The sequence below is a fragment of the Macrobrachium rosenbergii genome, chromosome 5, assembly GCF_040412425.1.
Source record: "Macrobrachium rosenbergii isolate ZJJX-2024 chromosome 5, ASM4041242v1, whole genome shotgun sequence".
NCBI lineage: Eukaryota > Metazoa > Arthropoda > Malacostraca > Decapoda > Palaemonidae > Macrobrachium > Macrobrachium rosenbergii.
Genome location: NC_089745.1, coordinates 35,137,990 through 35,152,989, shown reverse-complemented (window position 1 = coordinate 35,152,989; position 15,000 = coordinate 35,137,990). Strand labels below are relative to the sequence as shown.

At 35.5% G+C, this 15,000-nt stretch overlaps 1 protein-coding gene across 2 annotated transcripts in view; it reads left to right on the top strand.

Moving 5' to 3' along the window:
* LOC136838647 (uncharacterized) overlaps window positions 1–15,000 on the top strand; it is a 220,944-nt gene that overhangs the window by 60,651 nt on the left and 145,293 nt on the right. For both annotated transcript variants that reach the window (XM_067103958.1, XM_067103959.1), the window contains exon 2: window positions 14,517–14,566. The gene's annotated coding sequence lies outside the window, so the exon portion shown is untranslated. The remainder of the gene's footprint in view (window positions 1–14,516; window positions 14,567–15,000) is intronic.

Here is a 15,000-nt window from a genome sequence, read left to right as displayed (position 1 = left end):
TCTGGATACGTATGCAAACTATGATATGAACATTACCCTAATTACAGACCGTTTAGGGAATGCGTGCTGTAAATTTGTCCAACCCATGTCTATACTAACACTGACTCATTTTTCACACGGTCCTGATAAACTCATTTCTGAATATTTTTTTGTTTGTTTTCCTGCTTTGTGTGTGTGTGTGTGAGAGAGAGAGAGAGAGAGAGAGAGAGAGAGAGAGAGAGAGAGAGAGAGAGAGAGAGAGAGCGCACGTTTTATTGCAGATCTGTTAATGTACTACGTTGCTATAATTTTTGTTTTTCTTTACTCCAAATCATTGTCAGTATTTGCTAGTGTAAGTTTCTGTCGGTACCAATTTGTTTATGTTTAATCGTAATAAATAATTTCAGCTCATTTTTCTTTACTTTTTTTTATGAATGTGTGCTCGATTTTTTTTGCCTAATGCAGCAATAAACGTTACTCTTGTAATTATATTATGTGTGCCGTGTTGTGTGTAAGTGCCTAATATCAGTACATCTGTGTGTGTGCTTGCCTGTGTGCTTACTGCTAATACTCTATAAGCTATATGTCAGTGGGCATTTGGATGTGTGGTTGTTCCTAATAAAATATATATATATATATATATATATATATATATATATTATTAGGAACAATATATATATATATATATATATATATTAGAATATATATATATATATATATATATATATATATATATATATATATATATATATATATATATGTATATATATGCATGCATATATATATTATATATAAATATATACATATATATGTATATATATAATATAGTATATATAAATATATATATACATGTATACATATATATATACACATACATACATATACACTACACCTGCCTGTTTGCTTGCGTCTTGTAGCCTACACTATATATCAGTTTACATATTTTGTCCGTGTGCTGACGTCTAGAGCTCAGTGTGTCAGTGCGTTTGTCCATCTGTGCCTAATGCTGCTGTGTAACCATTTTCTTTTTTTGAGTCATGTCCGAGAGGTCATCAAGTGTTGCTGACGTTTCCGTAATCGTTGTTGCACCGGTATATAGGCTTGCGGAGGCAGGAGCGAGCGAGCGAGCGAAACAGGTCGTGTCGGGTTGTTAATATTAAAAGCGGGCGCCGCTGAGTTATCCCCGTCCGGATTGTAAACATCACTGAATCAACAATAATGATAAAAAGCGCCGAGAGAGGCTGGGTGCTGCTTTTGTTGCTCTTACCGCTGGCGGTGAGCGGCCTATTAACCATTATTATTATCGCCCTCTCTATTAATGCCTTGGCTCAGTAGGTGGGAGAAGGCTCTGGAATGGTTGTATGTTTTCTCTTTTGTTACCAGTGGTGATGATGTTGTTTTTGTTTTGTTGTTGACCTTTTTTTATAATTTTATCTTCTTTTTGATATTATTATTAGAAGACTGAACCCTAAGTTGTTTTTTTAGATTTTTAATTTAGTTGTTATTTCAACTTCCTCTTCTTCTTAATATAATTAAAATCATTAAATAATATAGTTAATGTCGTTTTTTTTGCTGCTCTTATGGTTATGAAGAAGCTCATTAATTTAAGCTAGTTTTTTTAATACTATAAATTAAGGCGATGAATTGAATGCGATTTGTCCAATTCAAAGTAAAGTGACAAGACAACTCGAGAAAAAAAAATGAGGCTAAGGTTATGGAGATGTTACTCATACCAAATGGATTTTCTTGGAAATTTTTCGTTTCTAACGAGCTAAAGTAGGATGATGGGAGAAGTAGTTTCTGGATTGTCCATCTGCGTCTCAAAAGGCCTTACTTTGATGGTGGTAGAAGGAATTTCAGGACGTTGCAAGTGCAACTGTTTGAATTTAAAGGAACCAGTGATGTTTAAAAGTTAGGGATGTCACTTAAAATCACTGTTTAGACGAGAAATATTGTTCATATATATATAAATGTTGTTCATATATATATATATATATATATATATATATATATATATTTATATATATTTATATATATATATATATATATATATATATATATATATATATATATATATATATATATATATATATATATATATATATATATATATAATGTCTTTTTACTTTAATACAATAGTATAATATGAAGATAAAAAGGCCCATAAAGCACTGTAGAACGTTTCAACCATATATTTGAGCACTTCCTTCTGTGCCCCTGTTTACCAGTGAAGAGGGGCACGGAAGGAAGTGCTCAGAATATGTGTGTGTGTGTGTGTGTTTGTGTGTGTGTGTGCATTATATATGTGTGCGCGCGCCTGCATATATATATACATATATATATGTGTGTGTGTGTGTATGTATGTATGTATGTAGTGGGTGTGTGTGTGTGAGAGTGCGTATTTATATGTATAAGTAGAAAAGCATTACTGAAATTCGACAACGAAAAACCAAACGATATTTCCAAGAGAAATGATCATTACCAGACGCAACCGTGGGAGTCGATGACTGGCGCTGTTGTGGCACCAATTTATATACTTGAAGCCGTCAGTGTGACAGCTTCAGGTGATCCTTTGGCGTTGCCTGAAAACCCTTTAGTAACTGATGGACTTTTGAGACCCTCCGGCCAGTCAAGATTATTTTGATTGTCGTGGTGTATTAAGTCTGATTGACTGTTTGTAATTACATGGTTATTTCAGTCCTTCCCCTTGATTTAGCATTTCAAATAATTTATCACTTCATCGCCTTAGCTTTGACATCACATACCCAAACACGCACATATACGTGTATATATATATATATATATATATATATATATATATATATATATATATATATATATATACATGTGTATATATATATATATATATATATATATATATATATATATATATATATATATATATATATATATATATATATATATATGTGTGTGTGTTTATTTATTTATTTATTTAAATATATTTATTATATGTATATATATGTATATATATATATATATGTATATATATATATATATATATATATATATATATATATATATATATATATATATATATATATATATATATATATATAAGAGAGAGAGAGAGAGAGCTCATAAGGAAGGCGTACTGAGGTTCAGGAATGGAAAGACACCAGGAGTTAATGGAATTGCAAGTGAGATGGTGTGGTACAGTGATGAAAGTGTGATTAACTGGCTGACTAGGGTTGGCAAGGTATGTCTGGGTTAGGGAAAGGTCACCAAAGAATGTGTAAGAGGAAAAGTTTTCAACTTTAGAAAGGTAAAGTGATTGAACAGAGTATAAGAATGACAAGGCCTTGATATTACTTATTGCACTCAAAGAGGCTATAGTAGGATTTTTAAAGAGAAAGTAAAACAGATGACAGAGGGATTGATAAGGGAAGAATACTTTGGTTTTAGACATGAGGATGATAAGTGGATCAAGTGTTTGTCATGAAACGGTATGTGAAAAGTTTGAAAATAAAGGGGAAAAAGCTGAATGTGACATACTCTGAAAAAGCTTATGACAGAATTGACATAAGATTTTAGGGTGTTGAGGATATAAGGTACGGATGATAATTTATTGACAGCGACTAAAAGTTTCATGTTGGAAACGAAGTGTGTTGGATTTTGGAGATGGGAACGTTACTGGTTTGGTGCAATAGCTGGTCTCCCACAAGCGAGTGTTCTGTCTCCGTGGCTGCGCAATATCTTTATGAGAGAAGCATTGCTATAAACTAGCAAGATGTAAGAAAGGCTGTTGAATAAGAAAGAGTGTCGTAAGGCAAGGATTGTTTTCAAATATAGATGACGGACAGTGAGGAAAAACTGCATGAACTAGCAAGAGTAAGAAAGTGTTGGCAAGAGAAGGAAGTTCAAAATAGATGACGGCAAGAGTTAGGCTATGAGAGCAATTCGAAGCTAGTAGACTGATAATGTGGACAATGGAAAACTGGATGCCACTGACTCGTACAGCTCTTTGGGAGTAAATAATCTGACTGATGCCAGGTTGAGAGATGTCATTCACAGAATAGGTGAATGAAGGAACGTGTCAGGGGCAAGCGACAGGTTTAGGAAGAGACCTTAAGAATCTGTGGAGGCTAAAGTAAAGAAGCATTGAAAGGTTTAGCATAAGTTAGTCTTGGGACAGTGTTTTAAGATAGTTAAGTGATATGGGAAGAACACCAATGAGAGACAAAGCTGGGTGACTTGGGAGCGAGAAGAGGAGGAAGACCTAGAGAGTGCTGGATAGACGGAGTGAAAGATGTATTAAAAATGAGGGGCCTTGATATTCAGAAGTGCAAAAGCCTGTACAAGTTATGTAAATGGCACAGTTTGTGTAGGGGCGTGTGACACCTTGATAATGAACCTTCTGTATGGGTGTATAAAGCAACTAATATTGGGTTTGCTTTTTGAACAGATTCTTCCACTATTCAGTAGTTGAAGCATTGAACTGTAAATGTATTGCTTTTTCTCTGAATCCATCGTGCATGGGAACGTATTAATATTGAAAAAGAAAACATGTACGGCATATAATATATATATATATATATATATATATATATATATATATATATATATATATATATATATATATATATATATATATATATGTATGTATGTATGTATATATTTATGTATTCAGTACATGGAGACAATAGAAACGTCTATGGTATTTTCACATAGCTTTATTAGCAACGTTTAGGGTCTTTGCCCCATTAACACGGCCATAAAGAGATGAATACATGTAAAGTATAATAAAAAGACTCGTCCTATAATAAAATTCACAAGGCATAAAATGCTAAGAAAATTACCATCTCGAGCAAAGGAAAGCAGACGAGTGACTAGAAGAGGAAGCGAAAGGTCCCAAGTTAAGTATTTAGTTTAACCAGACGACTGAGCTGGTTAACAGCTCTCCTAGGGCTGGCCCGAAGGATTAGATTTATTTTACGTGGCTAAGAACCAACTGGTTACCTAGCAACGGGACCTACAGCTTATTGTGGAATCCGAACCACATTATGACGAGAAGTGAATTTCTATCACCAGAGATAAATTCATTCTTCTAATTCTTCATTGGCCGCTCGGAGAGTCGAACGCTGGACCAACAGCGTGCTAGCCGAAAGCTCTACCCACCCCTCCAGTGAAGAACTGCGAAAGGTCCCAAGTGTGGTCCTGCCAGGCACAGAGGGGTAGCAGTAGTTAAATTGTTTAGTTTTGGAACTACTGTTTTTATGAAAAGCGATTCGAAGACAGCAAGCTCTTGAGGGGAAGACGCCCACGTAAGAATTTTTAAATGTTTATACACTAGATTAAATTTGCATTTCTTTGTCTGTTCCCGAATACTCGAGAATTCTGGAGATGACAACTGGACACCTGTTCGATAACTCACCCCATTATGGCTATCTATGCGGACCCTTCGAGAGGCCCCGACATACTTTCCCAAGCTCCATCTGGGACACGAAAATAAATAGACCGTATTAGATGTCAAATTGGGGCTCAATTTGTCTTTGTATAAAAAAAAAGACCCAATAGTTAATGGCTTTGTTGTGGTTAATTGACATATTAAGGCCGGACAATGTTCTCGTATTAATCGTTTAACTTGGGTATAAAACACTGTATTACTGATAAAAGGGACAGGGGCAAAGAATGGCATTCTTGGTGCAGTTGGTTTGTTACTTATCTAAATGTTTAAAGAGAACCCTCGCTTGGTAACAGTTTTCCACGAATTGTTGTAAAATAATTATCTCTTGGTGAAATTCGGATCAGCCAGAGGAGAGGGAAAAAGCCCCTTGGAGGAGAATATATGAAGAGAATATGTAAAGCGTTTAATTTAAAGTTAAAACTGCAAAAGTTGTAAAAATTTGTACCTAGGCCGGTGAACGTCCTTTTTCTAAAAATTGAAGTGTAAAAACCGTGTTTATTACGTTACTTCTATGTCTAAAACAGAGAGCTTATTATTTTTTCACAATTGATTGTAAACTTGATAGTAGGGTGGGCTGAATCAGCAAACTGTAAAAATGGATCAATCCGCCGCATCTCTGTATCCAAAAAGAATAAACGTATCATCAATGTATAGGCAGTAAGAAAGAGGATAATTAGCTAGAGGGCAATTGTCCAGCAACTGCTCCTCCAGCTCACACATGAAAATATTGGCAACGATCGGACCTTAATAAAGGTAGCCTGGCCATTTGCCAACCTGTAATTGGGGTTAATTATAAAGTAAGAATCCTGCACCGTCTTAAGATAAACCCGTTCTTAAAATTATCATAATTAAAACCGCCAGAACGTCATTACACCTTAAGAACGTTTTATTGTTAATAATTTTCTGATCAAAAACAGATTTCAAAAACCTGTTGATGCTGTCCTCACAATCTTGAAAGACAGTGGCTTAAGTTCAGTGTTTTTAATGGTATTTATTAATAGAAATTTAATAAAGTACCATTTAGGGGTATTTTTAACCTTAAAGGAACTGTATATAATTAATTCTTATTCAGTTTTATTGTTAATAATTTTCTGATCAAAACAGATTTCAAAACCTTTGTTCGGTTTGATAATAAATAAGGTTTTCTTGTTTACCAAGTTTTTTCAGAGTTTCTAAGCCCTTGTTAAAGAAAGGTGTCCAGTTTGTGATTAAATTATTGTAAAATAAAGATATGATCGAAAGCTTTCCACATTAACCATAAATTTGGTGTGCGTGCGTGTGTGTGTGTGTGTGTGTGTGTGTGTGTGTGTGTGTGTGTGTACATCTGAGAGAACGAGAGAGATTGAGATCCTTATTTCCAACTGAGCTTCGTAACAAGTGTTTTTAAAATCTGTGTATCTATTTTCCAGGAAAATGGAACAGAGGCGTGGCAAGACACTACTTATCTGTCGTGATCTTGTGTATTCAGAATGTGCATGACTGCTCATTTCAAAGTGCTTATCCTTATTTTATGCAGAATAATATGTTTCACTGTCAATATTTTTTTAATTCTTGAAATTTTCAAGACAGAAGGAGACACTATATCCGTCATAGGAATTTGCATTTTGTATTACTGCTGATTTGTTATCCATACAAACACTGAAATCCTATTACTCTTAAGATATAGTTTGTTAATCGTCATATTTTCGTAGAAAATATAAATGAGGAGATAATCAAAATAAAAAGAAAATAAGAAAACCTGAACGAATAGAACAGATTCCCATATAACCTGCAGTTGTCATACGAAAAATATGGTCTAACAGTGGGTTGTGTCGATGTTTTTTGCATTTTATCATTTTTCGAAACAGGGTGATCCTGCCCTGTGTATGGCGTTGTTGATCGCAGGGTGAAACGGTGTTTCCCAAGCGAACAAACTTCCAGTAATGAGGAGTAATGTCTCGAGGGGCATCCAACCTGCGCCATGAATATAAGAGCGGGTCACGTCGTTGTTACTGGTAATTAGCGATAACAGCCTTCGGTGTACTTTTTTTGAGTTTTTGTATTATTTAACGTTTCTAGTTTTCCCTCGAGTTGCATAAAGCGAGGCAGTTCTTTCCAATACCAGGTCTCCGCATCCCACATCACTTAAATCCAAATTGTCCAGGCTCTCTCCTCTGTAAAAGATAGCATTCACTATTATGATATCGTCAGTCGACGAGATGTTGATGTCATTCACCGCGATGTCAGTTTGTCGGCGTGATGTGATTATCACTTGCCAGGATGTCTTTGTCCGTCACTATGATTAGAACAGGAAGATTATACTGAACTTGTCCACGAGTCGGCGTAATTTGGAGTTCCTCGTTAAATTATCGTTTTATATTTGTTTTGCGAGGTCAGTCCATCAGACGGTTTTCACACACAGGCACGGAATCGACTCGTAGAAATTCCGGAAATTATGAGCTGAAATTCTTGTTTTTCAGTTCCAAACTTTTTATTTTGATGAATGTGATACATCCCGTAGCCCACAGTACAATAAAATTATGCAGAAATAAACCTGAAATAGCCTTTTTTTTTTCTAAATTATGAATTAAGCTCAAAAGACAAGAGTTCTGCCTCTCACTTTCCTATACCCAGTAGACTTGTAGTGTTTCTCTGTCATGGTTTTCTGCTTTCTTCATGAACAGTTTAAAATGTTTTTTCTTATATAGTCTAAACGAGTATACGATCCCATGACTGCATCAGAGAAAGACACTTTTGGATGGACTTTTAGTAAATTTGCGAACGCTTAATATTCTTGCCATAAATAGATTAGATGGCGATGTATTTTTTAGCGTGGCTTTCGTCGTAGTAGCTATTCTGGATTCAAATGGTCATACTTAAACGCATTCAAACATTCTCTCTCTCTCTCTCTCTCTCTCTCTCTCTCTCTCTCTCTCTCTCTCTGTATATATATATAGTATATGTATATATATATATATATATATATATATATATATATATATATATATATATAGCTCAATATGTATATATGTATATATATATTTATATATATATATATATGTGTGTGTGTGTGTGTGTGTATATGTATATATGTGTGTGTGTGTATAGCTCGCTCGCTCGCGCATTTAAAGGTATATTTGTTCAGATGCATATATTTATTCAAGTCAGTCTCTTTATCGATATCTCGAATCCTCTTGACAGTTGGAAGCTGTCGACAGCTTGAGTCTCCTTTCGGACAAGTGACGCATGCTGTTACCTGGAAAGGGTGTCGCGTCGGTTTGACATCTCATTGTTATTTGATAAGGTTATTTGCCCTCTATTTTTCAATGGTTGGCCCAGGTAAGATCCTCAGGGAATCTATGCCATATGAATATGTAACTCGAAAGTATTTTCCATTTTGGTCTTGAACAGTATTTTACATTGGCTTTTATCCGTTATAGTAGTGACATTTCCATAATTTTGATGTTATAACAGGGCCATTTGTTTCTCTGCATTTGTTTGTGTGTGCGCGAGAGAAAGATAGAGAGAGAGAGAGACTCGGCTTACATTAGTGGCGTAAGGTTCCAGTCAGCAAGATAACATAGTTTAACATGCTTATCAAAACCCCTGTATATCTGTTACTTATCAGAAGGCATGACCTGTTATTACTCTCATGCATCGGCAGAGTATTAGAGTAACAGCCTGACTCTCCAACGGGTGTGAAAGAAGGCATTTGTCTGAAAAATGTGATCACGTTTTCTTGGTGTGATTATGTCGCTTTGCCGAGTCATTCGCATTACCTAAATTTCAGGAGGTATTTGTGGAATTTGATGAGTAGTCTCCCACAAAACTAAGTGGTCTTGGTTCTGTGAGAAACTTACTGTATGTTTATCACAGTACAGCGTTAGGAGTGACGTGAGTCACAAAAGTCATTGATGCAAATGCCCCTCTCATTTGTTGCTAACTAAACATACATACGCACACAGACACGCACACACACATATGTATATACATACATATATACATATACAGTATATGCATATAGATATATATATATATATATATATATATATATATATATATATATATATATATATATATATATATATATATACATGTATATATATTATATAGAATGCCATATGTGGGATTAGGAAAGAACCAGTACGTATATATATATAAATATACGTGTATATATATATATATATATATATATATATATATATATATATATATACATATGTCTATATATATGTATATGTATATGTATATATATGTGTGTGTGTGTGTGTGTAGGTTCTGTGTAAACATGCTGGACAGGTTGTCTTGATTGTTGTGAGTGTGTACGTTGTAATAATAATAATAATAATAATAATAATAATAATAGATCTGAAATGTAACTTACCGTTTCAATCGCCTTCATGTTCTTTCTCAGAATACTGTATTTTATTCGCATAGTTTCTTCTTTTTATTTCTTAAGGTTTTTTTCCACTGCAGTTTTTTTTACCTGATCAGCTGGAATTCCACACATTGATTTTTAAGTATTCCTACGTAATCTTCCTTTTCTCTGTGTTTTTATGGTGTTAAAAATAGTCTCCTTTTTCAGCTGCATATTCAAGCCTCTGGTAAATTTGCCGACCGAAGAATCATCGAGTTTCATTTAACAAAATCCTATCAATTTTGTGAATCCTCATGAAGCCAAGAGACTTCTTGATGATCAAGCATCGTCGTTAGTAAAATGCTTTGCTTTGTAACCTGTGTAATTACGTTCAGTTTCTTGTGTCCTTCGCTTGCCTGGCAGTTTTTTGTACTGGTTTTTCTGCTGATGAACGGGGTTGCTTAGTCGGACGTTTGCGAAAATTTGATCTTTGTGATGTAAACAATTTCACTCTCACCTTGATGTTCTATGTCATGTCCTCACAATATAGATAAAGTGATCACTAAATGCATCACTGATAAAGAAACTTTCTTCCCACTTCGGATATCGACCTGTATAAGAAACAGGTAACCTACATTGCAAAGCAAACGTCTTACGTTTGAAAGATATAAAGAAGTAAGTTTTAAAAATCATATGTGAATCTCTGTAAAAAAAAAAAAAAAAGAGCCCAGTGCGTATGTTGGTGTCTCGTCGTTGTTGTTTTTTTATTCAATAAACAAAACATATTCACGCCACAGCAGCATGCAAAAAAAAAAAAAAAAAAAAAAAAAGACCTCGTCTGTGCTTCGTATTTGAGGAGACGCCCTGAGTGTATACTGAAGATGACAGACAGTAAACGTTGCTTTTTATTCCTCTCTTATTTTTCCTTGTCATCTCTAAAGAGGTGTCAGATTCTCAATACCTGTTGCGACGACATTCTAATCTTGACAGACAGGACAACGTTTACGCAGGTGATATTATTTACAAGGCAAATAAAATGGTAATTAGAAAAGTATCAAGCTTAATTTACTTTTGGTTATGAGAAAGAACTATCGGCAACTTTACACAATTTCGAGAGGGTTCCTTTCAAATAGTATAAAATGAGCTTTTCTCATCCTTTTATCCTGAAAGACGAATAAAATTCAGGTTGCAGTTGACAATGGAAGAAGCAAATCGGTGAATGTCTTTCAAATTTGTATACAGGTTTCAAGTGTGATTTAATAGTACTGGAGAATTGCCTCTGATATAGATTTCAGAAGATTTTCCGAGCGCTCAGCTAAATACCTAACAAGCACTGCTGGTGGCAGCGACTTGAATCCGGGCAGCAACTTCACGTTCAGGGAATACTGACGTTGATAAATTATTTGCTAACGACGTGAAGGAAGAATGACTTGCCGTGTCAGTGTTTGATTTTTGGGTAATTACTGGTAAAGTCATTTTGCTAAGAGTGCATAAACATATTTATCTCTCTCTCTCTCTCTCTCTCTCTCTCTCTCTCTCTCTCTCTCTCTCTCTCTCTCTCTCTCTCTCTCCACACGTGTGCTTGTACACGTACACAGTATTTTTGCAGAGTTGATGATCATAAGCTGACCCCAAGTTAGCTTTTTTGCCAACTGACTTGAGACGTTTTGCTTGGGACGACACTCCCTCGAGATTTGCTTGTAATCTCGTCTGCTGAATTGCCTGGCTGTAAGAGACAGACATACATGTCTTTTAGTAGTTTACTCGTCAATGAATTTTACTTGTATAAATTTTTATAAGTCAGTGGGACGGATGACTCAAAGCCCTTAAAGGATTGAAAGTTGAAAGAGAGTATGGGAAAGGAAGATGGGAGAAAACCCTAGGCTTCGAAGGAGATAAAAGATATTTCATTTAGGCTATAAAAAAATGAGAGCATTGTGATCTCGGCACTGGCCTTGCCTTTATTATATTTCCGGCCGATTACGGTTCTTTTCGGTCTTGTAAGCTTTCCGTTATCAATCGTGTGTATTGAACTTTTATTTTAATGTTTTAGTTTTTTGTAAAAGAAAACTATTGAGATGGCTTTGTCTGTCCGTCCTCAGTTCTTAAAAACTGCAGGGCTGCAAATTGGTGTGTTGATCATCCACCCTCCGATCATCAGACATACTAAATTGCAACCCAGTTTTTATTTTATTTAAGTTTAAAGTTAGTCATGATCGTGCGTCTGGCAACGCTGTAGGACAGGCCACCACCTGGCAGTGGCTGAAAGCTTCATTGGCCGCGGCTCATACAGCAGTATACGCTCTACAGAAAACTCGATTGCGCCGAAGAAACTTAGGCGCATTTTTTACTTGTTTTATCTGCAGTTTCACTGATCTTCGTCATCATTAATTTGCTCTTATTGCTGTTGTTGTTGACGACGATGCTGATGATGGTTTGTATTGTAGCTGGAAAACACGATGCAACTGTGCGCGTTTACGAAGGCCATAGCCTCGAAGCTGATATCATGCTAAACCCCGCATACCTGCTAATTTGCGATCCCTGTGCATGCCTTCCATATTTGGAAGTGTTCAGACCAGTCACCATACCTCTTCGCACCTGGCAGGTGGCAGGTGTCTCTCTGAATAGTAATTCAACCTGCTTTACTTTTGTATTTATGTTACGCTCATAGTCTGTGTTTCGAATGAAAAGCAGATGCAAAAATCTGTAACTTGTTTTTATACGTTCATATAAGCGTGGCCGAGGTTATATTCCTCATAGTAATCATACTCAGCCATGCATTATTCATACTCATAAATACTCTGGGCAAGTCTTTGATTATTGGAATATAGCAATATAGTGATATAGCAAATTAATATATCGACAGACCGAAGAGTTGTCCTTATTTACCAGTAGTTTTCCTGAGCGTTCAAGGCTGTCAGGTCACTATTTCCGGAGTTAAAAAAAGTCCAGTTCAAATTGCGCAATACTGTATTCATTTGAGTGGGCAATGTATAGGTTACAAAAACAAAAATACTATTCTAAGTTTTGTGTCCTCACGCCGGGATGAGAAATAATACAATAACTGTTGAACACGAGCAACCCTTACGTAAGTTACAGGGTGGTACATATCCAATCGGTATGTAAAATACAGCTGTGGACTTAACTTAGCCGGAACTGTTTCACAGAAATATGTTAGATTTTATAGACCTCGAAAAGAAATCGAGCTGATCCGTGCGTCTCCTAATTAGTATATAATTTCGAAGAAGAATGGCATTATTTAAAAGGTGAGCTATGAAGATTTGTAATGATCATTGATAATTTAAGATTATGTTTTACTCACAAGGTAATTAGGTGGTGCGTCCACGCTACAGTAAAACATGTCATGAACACATGCCTGTAACTTATCATATCCATATCACAAACGGTGAAAATAAGTCAACGACCGTAATTGGAGAATGAATCTTTGGCAAGTGCTGGATAACCAAAAGAAATACGGGATAGGAATACCAATATGATAAGTCGTGACTTGTAGTATTCAACCTGTTTGTTGTTTGTGTGCGATGAGTAGCAGAAGCGTGTTTATGACATGATTCTTTGTGGTGCGAACGCACCCGAAGGTCAGAACAGCACAGTACATTTATGGGGATCACAGAAAAAGAACGTTTCTCTTTTACGTTTTGAAATTTCTGATATTTACAATTAACATTGGCTTTTGCTTGGGAGTTTGCAAAAAGGTTGCATTGCTCTTGAAGTTGACGGAAATAATTCATTGCTAAAAAATTCATAGAAAAAGTTCTGTAAAATGTAATGGGTTGCTTCCCCTGAAGCAGTGAATATTAAGAAAATGCTCAGCTTCACTCATATTACCATTGGTAGTTAATTTACTATTACTCAAAAATGTTTAAGAAGTTTATTTATAGCTTGTATACGTCTCTGAGTCTTATTTTTAATTACATTTACATTTATTAAAAAACTTGACATACAAAGTATTTTACGATTAATTTAACATATAAATCATATTACGATTTAGATTACTTACCAGCTTTGTCCAGAGCTACATTTTGATGGAAATGCCACGTTGACGGCCACGAATTGCTCTGCGTGTTGTCGCTGTCTTGTTATTTTGAAATACATTTGTCTGAACTCCAAAACTGGCATATCCCGCACATTAGAACAGCACGCCGCGATGTACAAAGAACACCAGTATTACAATACATCTTGGTTAGGAATGTCAGGCACAAGCCACATTTATACAGCAATTCCACGGTGGTGGAAAATTTACTTTGGATTTTGGTCGGCGAACTCTGGTCTTTCAAAGGGGCATAATCTTGGCATACTGTATTCTTCGAAGTCACGTTGAAAGTTTTCCGAAAGGCAGCATCGATTTCAGAGGCGGTGTGCCGTGTATCCATTTCATTTACACGACAAATAATCGAGTTGGTGTGTATTAACCACAAGGGGATTAACAAATATGAACACATTAATACTTTGGTTATTCGGTCATCGGACCGAGGCTCACTTTAGCTGGCCGTCATTGCTGTGGCTTTTCAATATTTTAAAGCATTCACGTCTGTCATCAGTGTTTCCTAAACTATATGATTGAATGCATACATGATTGTATGCATGTATATTTATAAATATGAAATGCATTCGTAAACAGCACGATAATTCGAGTATAGAGTATAATTTGAGTGCTTAAATCGATTGTGTAGTCGAAGGACGCACATAAGTACATCATTTTACATATATTTGTATTCAGAAAGAGAAAAGGCATCCATATTCTTTCTTTTGCAGATCTGAGTAACGGACGCAGGCGAAGACATCCACACGCTTCACATCACGAGGTAAGTTTTTCTTTCCTTTTTTGTTATCTGAATGTCGTTACATCTCTTCCTCTGCACTCGGGATTTTCCCAACTGTGACTAATTGATTTACAAAATATACTGGCGTCACAGCAATACCGGTCATCAAAGCCAAATCGAAATCTTCCCTCCAAATCAAACAAAAATAAAAAATTATTTATGCCAAGTTATATACTGCTTATTCGTTCTAATTTGAAGGAGCCATTTAAAGCATCCAGATTCATTAATTGATTACTTACTAAATGGTTTGTTTTGCTCTTTGGAGTCTTTATATATATCTCGGTTAACTTTTTAAATCTGGATGGTTTTGCAAGACTTTCACATTAAATCTGCCTGTTCACCAAGTATAGGTTTATATAGTATACATACTGTCACATGAAGTACAAGTATGCCTGTACACCAAGTAGTATGTTTAT